Source organism: Prionailurus viverrinus, chromosome C1 (genome assembly GCF_022837055.1).
Source record: "Prionailurus viverrinus isolate Anna chromosome C1, UM_Priviv_1.0, whole genome shotgun sequence".
Taxonomy (NCBI): domain Eukaryota; kingdom Metazoa; phylum Chordata; class Mammalia; order Carnivora; family Felidae; genus Prionailurus; species Prionailurus viverrinus.
In genome coordinates, this window is record NC_062568.1 from 189,731,016 (window position 1) to 189,748,148 (window position 17,133).

The following is a 17,133-nucleotide window of genomic DNA, read 5'->3' on the forward strand; positions in this document are numbered from 1 at the left end:
TTAGAGTACAGAGTTTGGCCTCCCTAACCTGCCTTAGCCCCTTGAGTGACCCCAGGGGCTCAGCTGTGGCAAACGTTGAGGCAGATAACTATCATTGCTAGGCCTCAGTTTCTCAACTAGCCACCATTCATTAAGGACCAGCCCACATCCCAGAGCACCCCTTCTGGGTCAGGCACTGGGCCAGGCACAGGGATCACACTGGGCCCTGTCCTCTTGTCCTCTCTGCCCAGCCCAACGCTAGCCCTAAGGACCCTTCCCCTCTCTCACTTGGTAAGAATCAAAGGAGAAGTGTTGTGAGCAAGGCTGAGACTCAGAGAAAGAGTGATGTACAGGACCTTGGCCTGTTGGATAGTCTAGAAGCATTGGGAAGCATAGGGAGGGGAGAGGAAGGCAAACATACTCTGGCTTTGGGAAGGGGCGATCAGGAGAGGAACATTGATCAGTCTTGCCCCCCACCAACCCTTTCAGCACCTCCTTCCCGGTGGCCAGGACTGGCAACATAGTTTGTAGGGGCCAGTGCAAAATGAAAATGCAAGACCTTTTGTTAAAAACATTATTAAAAATTTCAAGAAGGCAGGGCACCTGGCTAGCTCAGTAAGTAGAGCATACATGTGACTCTTGATCTCAGGATCCTAAGTGTGAGCCCCACCTTGGGCCTAGAGCTTACTTAAAAAAAATCTTTTTGGGGCGCCTGGGTGGCGCAGTCGGTTAAGCGTCCGACTTCGGCCAGGTCACGATCTCGCGGTCTGCGAGTTCGAGCCCCGCGTCGGGCTCTGGGCTGATGGCTCAGAGCCTGGAGCCTGTTTCCGATTCTGTGTCTCCCTCTCTCTCTGCCCCTCCCCCGTTCATGCTCTGTCTCTCTCTGTCCCAAAAATAAATAAACGTTGAAAAAAAAAAAAAAAATTAAAAAAAAAAATAATAATAAAAAAAATCTTTTTCAAGAAGGCAACAGCAGACCAAGTGTGGGGCCTTTCTGACATCAGGGCCAGGTAACGGGGTGTATGAAGTTGGCCCTGCCAGTGGCTCTTATAATTCCCCAGCAAAGTCTCCCCTCAAACCACAACTTCCCCCCCAGGGGCGCTGGCTGGCTTAGTTGGAAGAGCATGCAACTCTTGATCTTGGGGTCTTGACTTCAAGCCCCATGTTGAGCACAGAGCGTACTTAATTTTTTAAAAAAACTTTTTCGAGAAAAAAAAAACTTAAAAAAATACCCACAATCCCCAGGAGTCCGCTCAGAGATTAAGTCCCCGATTTGGAGGTGGGGAAGGAGAGGGTAGGGAGAGGTCAGGGTTATTTTTCTTTCCCTGCTGTTAACTCCAACAGGCAGACATTCTCCCTTCCCAACTCCAACCTGGGCTGCCCTCGGACCAACAGCCCCAGCTTTCCTTCTTGTCTCCTGGCCTAATGGACAGACATGCTTCCGAGACACCCAGAGAGGACTAGCCTAGGGAAGGGCTGGCCTGCAACCCTGCCCTCTAGCTTCATGGCTACTCATCTCAGCTACATTTCTTTGCTGGCCCTGTTTGCAGCTAAGGAAACAGACTTCCCAGCAGCCCCTGTCAGCAGGGCCCAAAGTCCATCCTGGAGCCAGTCTGTCACCTGACCAGGCAGGAAGCTGCAACCCCAGGGAGGAACCAGCAACAACCAGGCTTGGGCAGCTGCCCCCAAGGCCCTCCAGCTTTGCCCTCTCTGTTTTGGGAAAACCCAGAACCACCCTGATGTTGCCCTCATACCCACCGAAGACTCCCTCACCTCCTCCCCACCGGGAGACCCGCCTCCCTTAGGCTCCAACTCTGTCCCCTGCTGGGCCTGGCCTTCTCACAAACTGAAGACTGGGCAGCCAGGCCAAGGTGTGGCTGAGCCTGCCTCATTTTATGGGGGACACTAGGAAGGAAAAGAGCCTGCAAATCGCACAGCCTAGAATAGGAGCACCTGTGGCTCCCCTCAATCCTTAGACCAATTGGAGGGGCTGAAATTATAGTGCAGGGAGGAGAAATTCTGCAAAGTCAGGATGTTGGGTGGTTCATAATATTCCTATTCCATGGACAAGACAGCCAGAGAAGAGATGGAGTCACTTGCCAACAGTCACACAGTTACCTCTGGGCAGAGGTGGAGTTTAAAACTGGCTTGTGTCCACGTGTGTTTGTTTGCGTGTGTGTTTTCCTAACTGAGCGCTTGCTTTATGTCAAGCCTCCCTATCCCATGCCAGCTGCTTGCAAGGATAGGCAGTTAAAACCCCTGGAAAAAGAAAAGTACTTATCCTGGGGCCTCCAAAATGTTCAGCTTAACTTTGAATGCCCTTGGATGCGTTTTTCAGGAGAAAGGTCCACAGCTTTAACCAGATTCCCAAAGAGGTTCCTATTTCAGAACGAACTAAGAATCCACCTTTGATGCTTTCCAGTGGGAGGATAAGATAGAAAGAGGCTCCCTGCCTGATGCCCTCATCCCCTCTCCTCCCTAACCTGGGGGTAGGGGTGGGAGGAACCAAGCAGGTCCTGTCCACTGTGGGCATTCCTGTGTCCCCTCCTCTGGCCGCTGGCACCTGAGGCAGCAGAGGTCTTCTTTGATCTTCCCAGCACCTCTTAGAATCGGGTCCTAAGCCGATTTGCACCCATTTCCCCTACTGGCTTGAGAGGCGAAATAACACCCAAGGTGCTTGTGATGGGTGGCTGGAATGAGACAGAGCCTTGTGGGATCCTCCTGGCTCTAAGTTGGTGCCAGCTCCTAGGAGGCTGAGGAGGGAAGAGGGGAGAGCGAAAGAGGAGAAGGAAAAGGAGAGGGAGCAGGGGAACAAGAGAGAAAGGAGAGATAGCTGTTGCTGCTGCCCAGGCTCCAGTGTGGAACAAATTCTGATTCCCTTCATTCTTTCAACACACATCTCCTGAGCTCCAGCTGTGTGCTCCAGGCTCCCAGATGTGCCCAGTTAGTCTGTGATCTGATCGCCGCTCTCTTTTAGCTTGTCCACAGTGTGGAAAAATGGTTTTCCAACTTTTTCTTTTAGCCTTAAATTTTTATTTTTCCCCTCAAACAAAAGCCACCTGAATTTTGTCTGAGAGATAAAATGGACAGAAGCAATGTTTTGTACGTATAAATTTAGTTTATAAATCAACTTATAACCTTTACCTGCCACGGAGTGAATCAGCGAAAACAGTGATGACATTGTGATGGACTAAAAATTTGAAACCCTAGTTATAAGTGATGATTTTGGTTTTCACTGACAGTATTCAACTTACTCCTGTGGCAGTTTGTTTTAATAAGTAATTAGAAAGTACTGCACCTCAGGGGCACCTGGGTGGCTCAGTCGGTTAAGTGCCCAACTCTTGATCTCAGCTTGGGTCATGATCTCACAGTTCATGAGTTCAAGCCCCACATGGGGCTCTGCGTTGATGGCAGACCTGCTTGGCGTTCTGTCTCTCCTTCTCTCTGCCTTTCCCCAGCTCTCTCTCTGTCAAAATAAATAAACTTTAAAAATTAAAAAAAAGTTGGGGTGCCTGGATGGCTCAGCCGGTTGAGCATCTGACTCTTGATTTTGACTCAGGTCATGATCTCACAGTGCATGGGTTTGAGCCCCACATCGGGCTCTGCGCTGACAGTGCAGAACCTGCTTGGGATTTTCTCTCTCTCCCTCTCTTTCCGCCCCTCCCCCATGCTCTTTCTCAAAAAAAAAAAAAAAAAGTTACCTTAACCTTGTTCTCTTCTCAATCCCGCCACTAACTTGCTGGGAGTCCTCAGGTGAGACACTTGCCCTTTCTGGGCACCAGTTTCCCATCTGAGCGTTCTATTTCACCTAGGAAAGTAGTGCGTGTATGGAGTATTTGAGTGTGTTGGGGTGTGTGCAGGGGTGCTGTGCACATATGCGGAAACTTCATTACTCATCCTCGCTGCCTACCCCCTTCCCAGAGCTGGGCCTGAAGAAGGGTCCACAAAACCACTGAACTGCCCAAGTTCGAAGGCAGAGGCGGGTTGCCATGGAGACGTGCTTTGTTTCCCAACTGTCTGGCTGCATCTGACAAGCACAAAAAGCCAGACCAGATGGACACTGACCTAGGCCAAGAGAGCAGGGATTTCCTGACCCAAGATCCACAGGGCTCACTGCTTTCCAGGGAGAAGGGTTCAGTTCTCAGTTCTCACCCCCACAACAGGGGGATGACCAGCGTGACCTGCCAGCTGATGAGGCTTCATGTAGGGGGCTACTGGGTGGGGCCCTCAAGGTGTTTGCAGACGCCCACTCCACCAGTCCTAGGCAGCCAGCCTGGCCCTGTGCCCCAGGGCTGGGCCAAGAGGGAAACACCCACACTTGGGGCCTTCAAGAAGCTGGGAGCAGGGTCAAGATCTGCGGGCAGAGGCTCCCTGCCCGCGATCAGAGGGAAACAGCCGGATGTGGATTCTCCGAGAAACCGCCCACAATCCACAGAGGCCTGCACACACTGAGACACACTGAGACACAAACACAGGTGGACACACCCGCACGCACACCAGTTCACACCGGCATACCCAGATATATGGACGCACGTACTAAAGCACAAACCCAGACATACATTAACCAATCATCTATGTACCCATAAACACTCAGGTACACTGCAACAGAACTGATGTCTAAACATACACAGATACAGAGACGTACTGAAACACAAATGGCTACACAGACGTATCATACACGTACACACACACACACACACACACACACACAAACACACAGACATGCCAATTCAGACACACACAGATACACAAATACACACATTCCCAGAAGCACAGACCCTCATACACAGACATCCACTGGCACAAAAACAGAACATTCACAGATGCTCAGGGGCCCATAAACCAGAGAGAGATATCCAGAAGGCCCTGTTATACAAATACAGATATAAAGAGATAAACAGTTACAAGTAGAAACACAGATACACAAATACCCAGCACAGATCCAGGCAAGGGGAAGAGAAGGGAACTAATACCTGGTGAGGGTCAATTCTGCACAGGCAGCATGAAAGGAGTTTTATCTGCGGGATCCTTCAAAAATCCTTCTGGGAGCACCTGGGTGGCTCAGTCGTTTAAGCGTCCAACTTCGGCTCCGGTCATGATCTCGCAGTTCATGGGTTCGAGCCCTACATCGGGCTCTGTGCTGACCGTTCAGAGCCTGGAGCCTGCTTCCGATTCTGCGTCTCTCCCTCTCTCTCTGCCCCTCCCCCACTTGCTCTCTGTCTCTGTCTCTCAAAAAGGAATAAAAACGTTAAAAAAAAATCCTTCCAACAACCGGTGAGTTTGGTAGCAGTATTCAGGCTCCTTACAAATACGATAATGTAGAATACATAAGTGTATACAAGGCCCAAACAATGCGGAAGGAAATGGGATAAAATGGGAAACTGTCTCTTCACCCACATCCCCCAGGCCACCCAAACACTGGCAATGCTAGTGGGCAGTGTATACTTTTTCTGTGCACTTACCTACAAGCATGTAAAGATACTACAAGTCGGAACATTTTCCTTAAAACCAACTCAGAGAGGTTAAGAAATTTGACCAAGATCATACAGCTAACTTAGCAGCAGAATCAGGATTTGGATGTAGCTCTGCTTCACTCCAAAATGCTCTTTCTGCTGCCTCAGCCGGCAGACAACCACACGTTCACAGGCAGACAGATTCACAAAGGGGAGGCCCAGGCCCAGGGGCAGGGGGAGGGGTGGCACCTCTGGACTGGGGAGGAAGGGAGGCCCTACAGGCCCTCAGCCCCGGATTGCTCTGGGTCTTTTGGTCGACTCTTCGAGCTATAGGCGTTGTTCCTATAAATTTCTGTTAAGGAGCAGAGACTGGAACCTTTGATTCATTGACCTAGGTGAGCACCAGGCAGGTGACTAAGTGATACAGGGCTCCAACACCCAGCAAGATCAGATCACTCCAGCTTCCTCCAGTTTCCTGACCCCTGCCTCCAACCTCAGTCCCTTCTCCACATGCCCCCAGGGGAACTTTTCTTTCTTTCTTTCTTTCTTTCTTTCTTTCTTTCTTTCCTTCTTTCTTTCTTTTAATGTTTATTTTATTTTTGAGAAACAGAGAGTGGGAGCAGGGGAAGGGCAGAGACAGAGTGAGACAGAGGATCTGAAGCAGGCTCATCACCAACAGCAGAGAGCCCGATGGGGGGGCTGGAACTCAACAGGTGGTGAGATCTTGACCTGATGCTTAACCAGCTGAGCCACCCAGGGGCCCCCAGGGGAACCTTTTCTAAGGCTAAATCTGGACTTTGCCCTTCCTCTGCTAAATCCCTTCCTGTTGTCTCCAGAGTAAATCCCAGCCTCTTAGAAACATAGAGCCCTTCAGTCCCGGGACCCAACCTGCCTCTCCCCATTTTGCGATTTGGCAGAGCACTTCTCCTCAGGACAAGCTCAAATGCTGCTCGTGTTGAGCCTTCTCCAACGTCCCCATGCAGAATCCCTCCCTGCCTCCAGTCCCTACGCCCACCCCTACTCCCACTCCCAACCCACAGAGTTTGCCCAGCAGACATCACCTCAAGATTTAAAATCATCACCACTGGGGTGCCAGGGTGACTCAGTCTGTTAAATGACTTAATTCCGGCACAGGTCATGATCTCATGGTTCGTGAGTTGAGCCCTGCATCAGGCTCTGCGCTGGAAGCCTACTTGGGATTCTCTCTCTCCCTCTCTCTCTCTCTCTGTCCGCCCCCCCCCTCCCCTGCTTGCACTCTCTCTCTCTCTCTCTCTCTCTCAAAATAAATAAATAAACGTTAAAAAATGTTTAAAAATCATCACTACTGATAGACTGACCAGCTTCCAGGTCTTGCCCTAAGTACTTTATATAATCATCTTCCTTAATCATTACAACAGCCCTAGAGAGATGAGTATTGTCCCCATTTTATAGATGGTTAAATGGAGGCCCAGAGACGTTAAGTCCCTTCCTTCCAGTCTGATTTTCCTGAAAGTCGGTCCTTGATCAAGCCACATACAATCGCATTATGGCAAACATGTTTATCTCTGAATCTCCAGTGCCTGCACAGGCTTGGTTGGCATAGTGAGGAATGGCTCAGTGAATGGATAAGAGACGATAGGAGACAGGTGCCTCAGTTGGTGAAGCATCTGACTTCAGCTCAGGTCTTGATCTCATGATTCATGAGTTCAAACCCCACATCGGGCTCACTGCTGTCAGTGCAGAGGCTGCTTCGGATCCTCTGTCCCCTTCTCTCTGCCCCTCCCCAGCTCATGATCTCTCTTTCTCTGTCAAAAATAACTAAGCATTAAAAAAGAGAGAGAAGACGCGGTCCGTGAGTTCGAGCCCCGCGTCGGGCTCTGGGCTGATGGCTCGGAGCCTGGAGCCTGTTTCCGATTCTGTGTCTCCCTCTCTCTCTGCCCCTCCCCTGTTCATGCTCTGTCTCTCTCTGTCCCAAAAATAAATAAAAACGTTGAAAAAAAAATTTAAAAAAGAGAGAGAAGAGACATGTTAGGGGGCTGGGACACCCAGGGAGGGCCCCTGCTAACCGGGATTCCCCAGGAAGTCACTGAAGACAAGAGTTCCCTCAGGATCTAGCAGTGTTGCCCCTGCAGTCCGGGGACATCTGCACAGACCCTGCTGGGGGAGCAGATGTCCTCAGCCTCCTCCACATGTCCCTTCAGTCAGGAGTTTGGAGCCAGTGTGTTATTAAATATTTACTGTTTCCCACTCTGCTCAGCTTGGTGCCAGGCCCTGGGCGGGGGGCCAGAGAGCAGGGGATACGGAACTGTTTACAGTTAATGATCACCTACCAGGTGGCACAGAATTCTCCCAACAGCCCTGCAGGTTGGGTTCTCGGCCCTATTTCTGCAGCTGGAGAGAGAGGTGAGGCTCAAAGAGGGAAGATGCTGGTCCCCTATCACACAGCCAGCGAGAGCCAGCATCTAGAGTCAGGTGTGTGCCCATGTTCCAGGCATCCTGTACCCCACCCCCAGCAGGGAGGATGTGGGCCCAGCTCAGAGGAGACTCAAGGAGGCCATTTCTGAGGTGGGGCTGTGGCTGGAACACAGCCTGCCTGGCAGATTGTCTACAATAACAACAGCTTGTGTCTGTGCAGCACTTTCCCTTCCATTAGCTCGTTCCGCCCTCCCCAACATCCCCTTGGGTGCCTATTATTGTCTCCTTTGACGGATGAGGAATGTAAACTCAGTTAGGTCAAGTGATTTTCCCAAGGTTGCACAGCCTGTGCGTGGCAAACTTTTGAGCACGAAGCCTCCTCCGGGGTCTCCCTGCTACCTCCACTTCTGCCTCCGCCCAGCAGTCCTCCATGCTGCCCCAAGGGAGCTCTCGAACGCAAATGTGAGCTTCTGGCTCTAAAGACACAGCCAGTCTCTGCCCTGTCACACACCACACTGCCACACCTTGGCCAGAAAATGATTCCTCTGCTCTCTTTTGTCTACTTTTCAAGCTCTTGCTCAGCCTACAAGTGCCAACTCAAGCGCTACCTTCTCTAGGAAGGCTTCCTGGATTGGCTTCCTTCATACAAACCTCTAATACAGCAATTATCTCATTATATTTAATTGCTCGGCTGTCTCCCTCGGCAGACTGTGAGCTCCTCAAGGGCAAAGACAATGGTTTTTCAAGTCTTTTCATAGCATGGAGCTTTGTAGTCTTAGTAAGCACTTGTTGAATGAATGGATTGGCATCCCCGAGGGCTGGGCCTGGGGGAAGCTGGTAGAGCATTCATGGAAACAGGGACATCAAGAAGAGAACCTGATGGCATGCTGGGTGGCTCAGTTGGTTGAGCACCAGACTCTTGGTTTGGGCTCAGGTCATGATCCCAGGGTTGTGGGATCAAGCCCCAAGCTGACCATGGAGCCTGCTTAAGATTCTCTCTCTCTTCCCTCTCACACATTTTCTCTCTCTCTCTAAAAGAAAAAAGAGAGAGAGAGAGAGAGAGAGAGAGAGAGAGAGAGAGAGAACCTGGTGTTTGGGGAGGAAAAGGAAAGGATGAGCGTTTGCTTGGAACCTGAGGTGTCACTAGGACATGCCTGGCAGTTAGGAGTTGGGAGTGAGGTGGGGACGAAAACTGGCCAGAAAGAAAGGATATTAACAGTAATGGAGGGGCGCCTGGCTGGCTCAGTGGGTGGTGAGTGCCTGTGACTGTTGATTTCAGGGTATTGAGTTGGAGCCCCATGTTGGGTGCAGAGATTACGTAAATAAATAAAACCTAAAACAAAACAAAACAGTACTGAATACTTGCTATGTGCCAGACCCAGTGCTGAATGCATTATGGACATTATCCCATTTGATCCCCAAGACATAGGTAATACTAAGCCGTTTGTTGGAGGAGAAAATCGAGGCTCAGAGAATTTATCCAAAGTTACACAGCTAGCAAAGGGCAGAGCCAGGAGTGGAGCACAGATCCATATGAAGTCAAAGTCCGTTCCTTCTCCATACGCTAGACTAGGAAGGACTGAGCTTATACGACACACATGTTCATGGGGGTGGGGGTGGAGTGGGTGGGAGTAGGAAGCCCAAATGAGAGAGGGAACTGTCCAAGAGATAGGGAAACCAGCAGGGTGGTGTCTCAGGCTAAGAAAAGAGCTCCAAGAAGGGCCCCAGCCGTGCCTACTGTGCTGAGAGATCAGGCTGGGCTGGGTGCAAGATTTGGCAACTAAGAGACAACCTTCCAGATTGCTGCTTCCACGTGCTTCGAGGAGTCAGTAAAAGGACCTGCTGAGTGGGAGGTGAGGAAGTGGAGGTGGTTGGCTGGGAAGAGGAAGAGAGAACAGGGAAGGAAGGGAGCACCCTGTGGGTATGTGGATAGGAGGGTAGGGCAAATGGGTTGACGCTGGCTTGGAAATATTGGGGAAGGGTTGTGAGCAGGTGGAAGGAGGAGGGGGTGAGCAGATGAGCATTTCAGGCTGAGCCAGCCACTCTCTACTCAAGGGCACTCTCAACTTCTTCCTCAACATCGTCCCACCCACCCCCATGCCCTCCCCAGCATGGCTTGGCCATGCTATCCTCATTCCTCCTTCTGTCTCCCTCCTCCACTCTGCCCCCACTGCTCCCCTGAGTTTGCTCAGGACCAGCCACCCCGACCTCCAATCTGCTGTCTCACCCTCCCTGGCCCAGCCCGGTGAGGCAGGCAGGGAGGAGTTTCCAGGCAGGAAAGGGCTGAGTCACTGGCCACACATCTGGTCTCAGATCTTGATACCCAGCTGGAAGGGGTAGGAAGGAAGAGGCTCCTCCCTCCCCCTCCCTCCCACAAGCTCTCCTCACGTTGCCTGCTGGGAGGGGCGGGCTGGGAGAGGAGAGCCCCTGCTCTACTACTGACCAGAATTTGCTGGGCTGCTTTACTCACTCTGGATCCTTTACTTCTGTGACCACTTCTTCTGCTCAGAACAGCCCTGAAAAGTAGGGTTTGTCATCTGTGTTTCACAGGTAAGAAGATTCAGAAACAAAGTGGCTTGGGCAGGGCCACACAGATTTGGAGAGCTGGTCTAGCGGTGTCCCCTTCCCATGCTCTGGGCACACAGAGGAGGTGGTGTTTGGAGATAGTGAAAAAAGATGCCCAGGGGTTCCGGCACACTAGTGGGTGATCATTGCAAAAGCTAGGCTGGAGGAGGCACTCAGCCCATGCTCCTGCTAAAATGGCCCCTTCCCAAGGGTGCCTGGCTGGCTATGTCAGACGTGTGTGCAAATCTATATCTTTGGGTTGTGAGTTCGAGCCCCACGTTGGGTGTAGAGATTCCAAAAAAAAATGTTTTTAACTTAAAATCAAACAAATAAAATGGCCCTTTCCCAAAGTCCCAGTGGAGGGAAGACCTTCCTTTCTCCCCCATGCCTGGCTCTGTCCTTGGCTGTTGTTGGCTCAGCTCTGAGCCACCCCTACCTCATTCTTCTGTGTCTTTCCTTCTCTCCTCACTTCATGCCGAGAGGAATAGCAGGAGCCTTGGCAGGAGGTGGTACCCTGCTATCCTGCATTTTGCAAGGGCACAGTGTCCCCATTGTCCTGAGCAGAGAGGTGTCTGGGTCCTGGGGAGAGGTGGGAGAATCATGCCAGGCCTCTGCACACGTCCCAGGCCACTCAGAAACCTTTTCTGGGGTGCAGGCCGCTTTTTCACAGCACATTTAGTGTGACCTTGGGCAAGTCATTTCCCCCTAATGGGGCTTCCCACTTCTATTATTTAGAAGAACATGGAAATCAGCACTTCCATAGACCCAGACCATCCCTGATATTAACTTTTAATTGATTTAATTGTGTTTACTGTGGCTAGAGTCACAGCTGTGCCACTAGTTATGTGACTTTGGGGCAAATTTTTGGACCTCCCTAAGTCTTGGTTCCTTCCTCCTCTTTTTTTTTTTTTTTAAATGTTTTTGAGAGAGAGACAGAGTGTGAGTGAGGGAGGAGCAGAGAGAGAGGGAGACACAGAATCCGAAGCAGGCTCCAGGCTCTGAGCTGTCAGCACAGAGCCCGATGATATGGGGCTCGAACTCACGAACTGTGAGATCATGACCTGCACTGAAGTCGGATGCTTACCGACTGAGCCACCCAGGCACCCCTGTTCCTTCCTCTTTAAAATGGGAATAACAGCAATAATACTACCTCCTTCCCAGGGTGATTGTCAGGATTGACTTAGATAATGCCTAAGGCAGGAACCACATGGTGTTCAGGGGAAAAAGGCTATTATTTTTTTTATTAAAATTTTTTTATATTGGGGCACCTGGGTGGCTCAGTTGCTTGGGCGTCAGATTTCAGCTCAGGTCATGACCTCGCGGTTCCTGAGTTCGAGCCCCGCATCGGGCTCTGTGCCGACAGCTCACAGCCTGGAGCCTGCTTTGGATTCTGTGCCTCCCCCTCTCTCTGCCCCTCGTCTGCTCATTCTCTGTCTCTCCCTCGCTCTCAAAAATAAACATTAAAAAATTTTTTTTAAAAATTTTATATTTATTTTTGAGAGAGACGACGGAGTGCGAACAGAGGAGGGGCAGAGAGAGACACACACACATGCAGAATCTGAAACAGGCTCCAGGCTCTGAACTGTCAGCACAGAGCCCCGAAGCAGGGCTCAAACTCCAGACCAGAGAGATCATGACCTAGGCCGAAGTCAGACACTTAACCAACTGAGCCACCCAGATGCCTCAAACTAGTATTATTATTAAGAGACTTCTGATTACAAAATGAATTCATGCTCAAAGAGAATCTGGGAAATGCAGAAAAGCACAAAGTCATTGATAAAAGTCACCTGCAATTCCACCCAGAGCGACCTTTTAGTCCCTCACCCTCTCAGGGGACTGACCCATGTGCTTCTAGGATGGGCAGGTAGCCTCGGGATGGATATAATCTACATTTCCTGCATCCTCTCTGGGCCTCAATTTCCCTATCTGGAAAGGAAAGGGTTGAACTACTCAGGGAAGACAAATTTATTTACTTGTTTGTTTGTTTGTTTGTTTTATTCATTCACTCATTCATTCATTTATTAGATGTTTATTTATTACTGAGCCACCCAGGCACCCCAAGGGAAGACGAATTTAATTGCACATGCTAACTGCTGCTCAAATGAGTGCCATGCTCAACTAATCATGTCTGCCATGGACACAGAAGGGGGTGGTAATCTGCAGATCCTGTGTAGCCACGGTGTAGGGTCCAAGAAATCCCTAAGAATCACTTCAGTTTGGGGGCACCTGGGTGGCTCAGTCGGTTAAGCATTTGACTCTTGGTCTTACCTTAGGTCTTGATCTCAAGGCTGTGAGTTCAAGCCCCACACTGGGCGTGAAACCTACTTAAAAAAAAAAAATCACTTCAGTTTTTAACATTCCAAGAACATTTCCTCTTCTGGTTCTACTCCCTGTTCTAACTCCTGGCTTCCTCTGGGGAATGGGGAGAAAATCCTGGCCTCTTCTCCCACCCCAGGCCTGGAGGTCTAGTACCCAAATAGCTCCCATGTAACATTCTGCATTGTTGTAGAGCCCAGCTAGGATTCTCCTCAAGTCAGACTCCGAGCAGGAGAGGGAGGAGAGTTTTGAGTTTTTCCTCACTAAAAAGGAAGTATGCAAAATAGCCATTCCTCACCAGCCCAGGCTTGGACATTTGAATATTGTAAGATCCTGGGGCGCCTGGGTGGCTCAGCTGTTTAAGTGTCAGACTTAACAGCTCAGGTCATGATCTCACCGTTCACCAGCTCAGGCCCCGCGTCAGGCTCTGTGTTGATCAGAGCCTGGAGCCTGCTTTGGACTCTGTGTCTCCCTCTCTCTCTGCCCCAGCCCCTCCCCTGCTTGTGCTATGTCTCTCCGTCTCTCTCAAAAATAAACATTAAAAAAATATGTATATATTAAATGATCCTTTAGCAGCCCCTTCAGGTTTTTAGACAATAGAACCTGAATGGATGGGCCCAGGGGTAATCCAGCCCTCCTTGCTGGTGAGAAAGAAAGGACAGTGCCTGAAACACTCATGTGAAAGATTTAAAACTGGCTTTATTTCTGGTATGACAGCTATGTGAGGAGGACCTGAACTCAGTAAGGGGACAGAGACCCAGAAAGAGCTAGGGACTCTCTAGGGATAGGGGCTGACTCAGTCAAGGGGGAGGGCCTCTGTAAAAGGGATGGTGACTCAGGGATGAGGAGGGTGTTGGGGAGGGGGCAGAAGGGAAGGAGTTTCCTGAGAAGTCTCAGGAATCTGCTATGTGGTCCCAGTGCTCATCCTTTTCTTCCCCTCCCAGTTCTGGAAGCTTGCCAAGGGCTGTAACCTGAGGGGCAAGAAGGAGCAGTCCTCGAGATCCCGGGATAGGGCCATCCCAGGATTCCAAATGCCTTCCTAGAAGTTGCTTCCAGCCTACAGAATCCCAGAGGTAGGAGGAAGCTCCCAGGAAGGTCTCCCTTGCCCTCCATGGCCCCAGGCCATTCCTTGCCTCTCTCTGGCTGGCTGCCCAGGGACTCACTCCCAGCCCTGGCTTCCTAGCCCCTAAGGCCTCACAGTCTGGTGCTCAGGACTGTGGTATTGCCTGTCTGCGTCCCTTCCTGGCAGACACAGGTCTCCAGCTTCCCTCCAACTGTTCGGAGGAGTGCCTGGCACCAAGGTGCCCAGCCATGTCCCTCACAGTCATGCTGACTTATAGACCCCAGGGTAGGCTCGGGGGCCTGAGCCACGTTAAGAAGGGATCATTGAGTTAATTTCCCTAGAGCCTTATGTACCCATTTCTTTTACCTCAAGCCCTCACTGAACTGCTGTCCTCTCACTGAACCCCCATCATCTCACTGGCCCCCACCCTCTCACTGGGCCCCACCCCCTCACTGATTCCCTATCTCCCTAACCTAACCTTATTTGTCAACCTCCATTTCCCAGATGGGACACTGAAAGTGCAGCCCTGGGACCTGTGTCATGCCCACGTGGTCCCTGGCCATAGCCAAACCAGCCACATCCTGTCTTCATGGTCCAGGGAGCAGGTCGTGAGATGGAGGAGCTAGAGGCAAAGGGATCAGTAACAGCCTGGAAGGAGAGCCCAGCTAAGGGCCTTCTCGGTCAGCTTCCATAGCGGCTATGGGCCTGCTCTGCCAGTGGAACGAATGCGGAGATGATGCTGCAGGCAGAGAGGCAGTTCACCCTTTGGCTGGCCAGGACCCAAGCCAGGGACTGGAACACAAGAGCAGGCATTGGTCCCTCCCTGATCCCCTGAACAAGAGCTGCACTGTGCACACCCCTCCCATTCCCCTACCCCGCCCCTGAGGCCAGGACAAGGTCAGGCAGGGCCACCCATGGAGGCCGGAAACAGGAGGACAGCCAGGCAGCAAGGAACAAGGGAGAGAGGCTTTGAGTTCCAGGATCAGGGATACACAGACAGACCTGCGGGCAGAGAGAGTCTGGGGTGGCAGGGGTGGCCACCAGGTGTTCCAAATGTGTCCAGGACACAGAGGAGCAGACCCACGTGAGAGAGACCCAAGCCCATAGGGGCAGCAGCAGGGAGGTTGATTGATTCTGGAGATAAGGACGACCCTGGACAAGGACACGGGATTCACAGGCCCCACTGCACTGCCACAGCCTTCAGCAGAGCCCCAAGACTCCTTGGCTGACCTCATTCGCTTGTCCATCAACTGAGTCACCGCAACTCAACACTGCCAGCCCCGTGTTGGGCACTAGGGGGAAAGAAGTGAAAAGGCACTGTCCCCAGCTTCATGCAAGCAGCTGAACCCAGGATCTAGATTTAAGGGAGTTGTTTATGGGGCACCTGGGTGACTCAGTCGGTTAAGCGTCCGACTTTGGCTCAGGTCATGATCTCACAGCCCGTGAGTTCGAGCTCCGCATGAGGGTTTGTGCTGACAGCTCAGAGCCGGGAGTCTGCTTCCGATTCTGTGTCTCCCCCTTTCTCTGCCCCTCCCCTGCTCACACTCTGTCTCTCTCTCTCAAAAATAAATAAACATTAAAAAAAAAAAGGAAGGGAGTTGTTTATGCTCTAAGGGACTGCCTTGCCCATAGTTCTCTCTAAGGGTCTCTTAGGTCATCATACTCTGAACCAAGTGACCTAACTGCCCTGCCAGTTAAGTGGACCAGAGGTGGCCAGTGGCCCCTGAAGTGGTCTGGCTGAAACTGCCGTCCAGGAATCAGACTCACTGATTTGGGGAGGGAAAGAAGGCTAGGAACGGGATCGTTTCATCAGGAGCTCAGGAACAAGCACAGCAATGACATGAGGCAGGAAGAACATCAGTGGAGGCCCTGGACGATGGAGCCTCTGTGACCAACGGTGTCAAATGTGGGAGTATCGGGCACCTGCAGCCAAGGCAAAGACCAGGTGTCCGGGTCAGTGGACCTGTCTGCTTCCTGAGCACCCGTGGGGACACTGTGAAGCGGGGACATGAGGGGCACCCGCCCTGTCCTCCTCAATTCCCCAAATAGCCTTGCCATTGAGCTGTCTCCTCAAGCACTTGCCTAAGCATTTCTCTGGTGCGTGTCATCCAGAGGAGCCAAAGGAGCATCATCTCTCACATCCCTGCCTCTCTGGCCTCCTCCCGGCCAAGCCAGCCCTGCGATCCAGAGGAGCCACATCTGGTAGCAAGAGCCCTGGACTTCAGTCCACAGAGGAGATTCGAGTCCCACTTTCACCACATATGCGTCTCTCGGAGCGCCTGCTTCCTCATCAGAAATGGGAGTGGTGCCTGCTGCCCCAGGGGCTGTTGGGAGAATGAAAGGAGATAGTGGATGACAAGAGGCCGCTCCAGCCTCCCCAACCTTCACGCTCCTTCTGGCCCCAGGACTTCCATCCATCTGGGACCCCAAGCTCCAACCAGACTCCCTCAGGCTGGGTTGGGGGCTCTAGCCACTTCTCCTAGAGCCTGGGGTTTTGATCTAGAAGAGAAGCCTCTGGGGGACAAAGGTCAGAGGCATTGTGGCATTTCAAACACTTGTGACCAGCCAGTGGGGAGGCTGCTCAAGTCTGGGTCCACTTAGTCACATTTTCTGTCACATTTTCTGTCAATCCAATGCCTCAGTCCAGGGGAAGAGGCCCCAGGCAGGGAGCTGGACTCTGGTTAGAACAGGAAGTCCTATCAGGCTGTTGTTGGGACTCACATGAGACTGTGTCACCTCAGCTCTCGGTGTGATGCTGCATAGGAACTGTCTCGAGCCACCTTTCCTCATTTCTACCCATATCTCATCATCTTTCTGCCTTTCTTGTGAGGACTAGTGGCCAGTCAGCCTGGTTGGCGCCCCCACCCAGTAACATGAGCTCTGGAGCTAGAGAGCTAGAGAGATCTGGGTTCAAATCCTAGCTCAGCTGCTTCCTAACTGTGTGACCCCGGACAAGCTGTCTCGCCTCTCTGAGCAAGACGGGGGTGACCAACATGACAGCATGGGAAGGGCCAAGCAAGTGGCTGGAGGGTTCCCTGAATGTCAGTTCCCTCTCTCCTTCCCAGGTCCAGGGCCCTGGGCTGGGGCCATCAGTGGGGCTGGAGGAGGCCGGGGGCCCCACCCTGAGCTTTAGGAATCATGGGATTAAACACATGTGCCCACTATGTGACCTCCAGCAGGTCACTGCAGTGCTTTGAGCCTGTTCTCATGTCAAGTGAAAGATTACTAGAACATGCATGGCTAGAACTAGGTCCCCCTTGTCTGGTCGCAGAAGGCTGCTTGGAAGAAAGGACTGAGACTCCCTTTGAGTGGGAGGAGAGCAAACTGGGCAAGAGGGGGACTGCCCTTGAAGGCAGGAGGCCT

General features: G+C 51.7%; 1 long non-coding RNA gene across 1 annotated transcript; it reads left to right on the forward strand.

The window, feature by feature from the left end:
- Nucleotides 1-10,172: 10,172 nt before the first annotated feature.
- On the forward strand, nucleotides 10,173-15,260 carry LOC125172927 (uncharacterized). Its single transcript, XR_007154868.1, has 3 exons — nucleotides 10,173-10,376; nucleotides 13,652-13,780; nucleotides 14,275-15,260. It is a non-coding gene; the product is annotated as an uncharacterized LOC125172927 (long non-coding RNA).
- The last annotated feature ends 1,873 nt before the right edge of the window (nucleotides 15,261-17,133 follow it).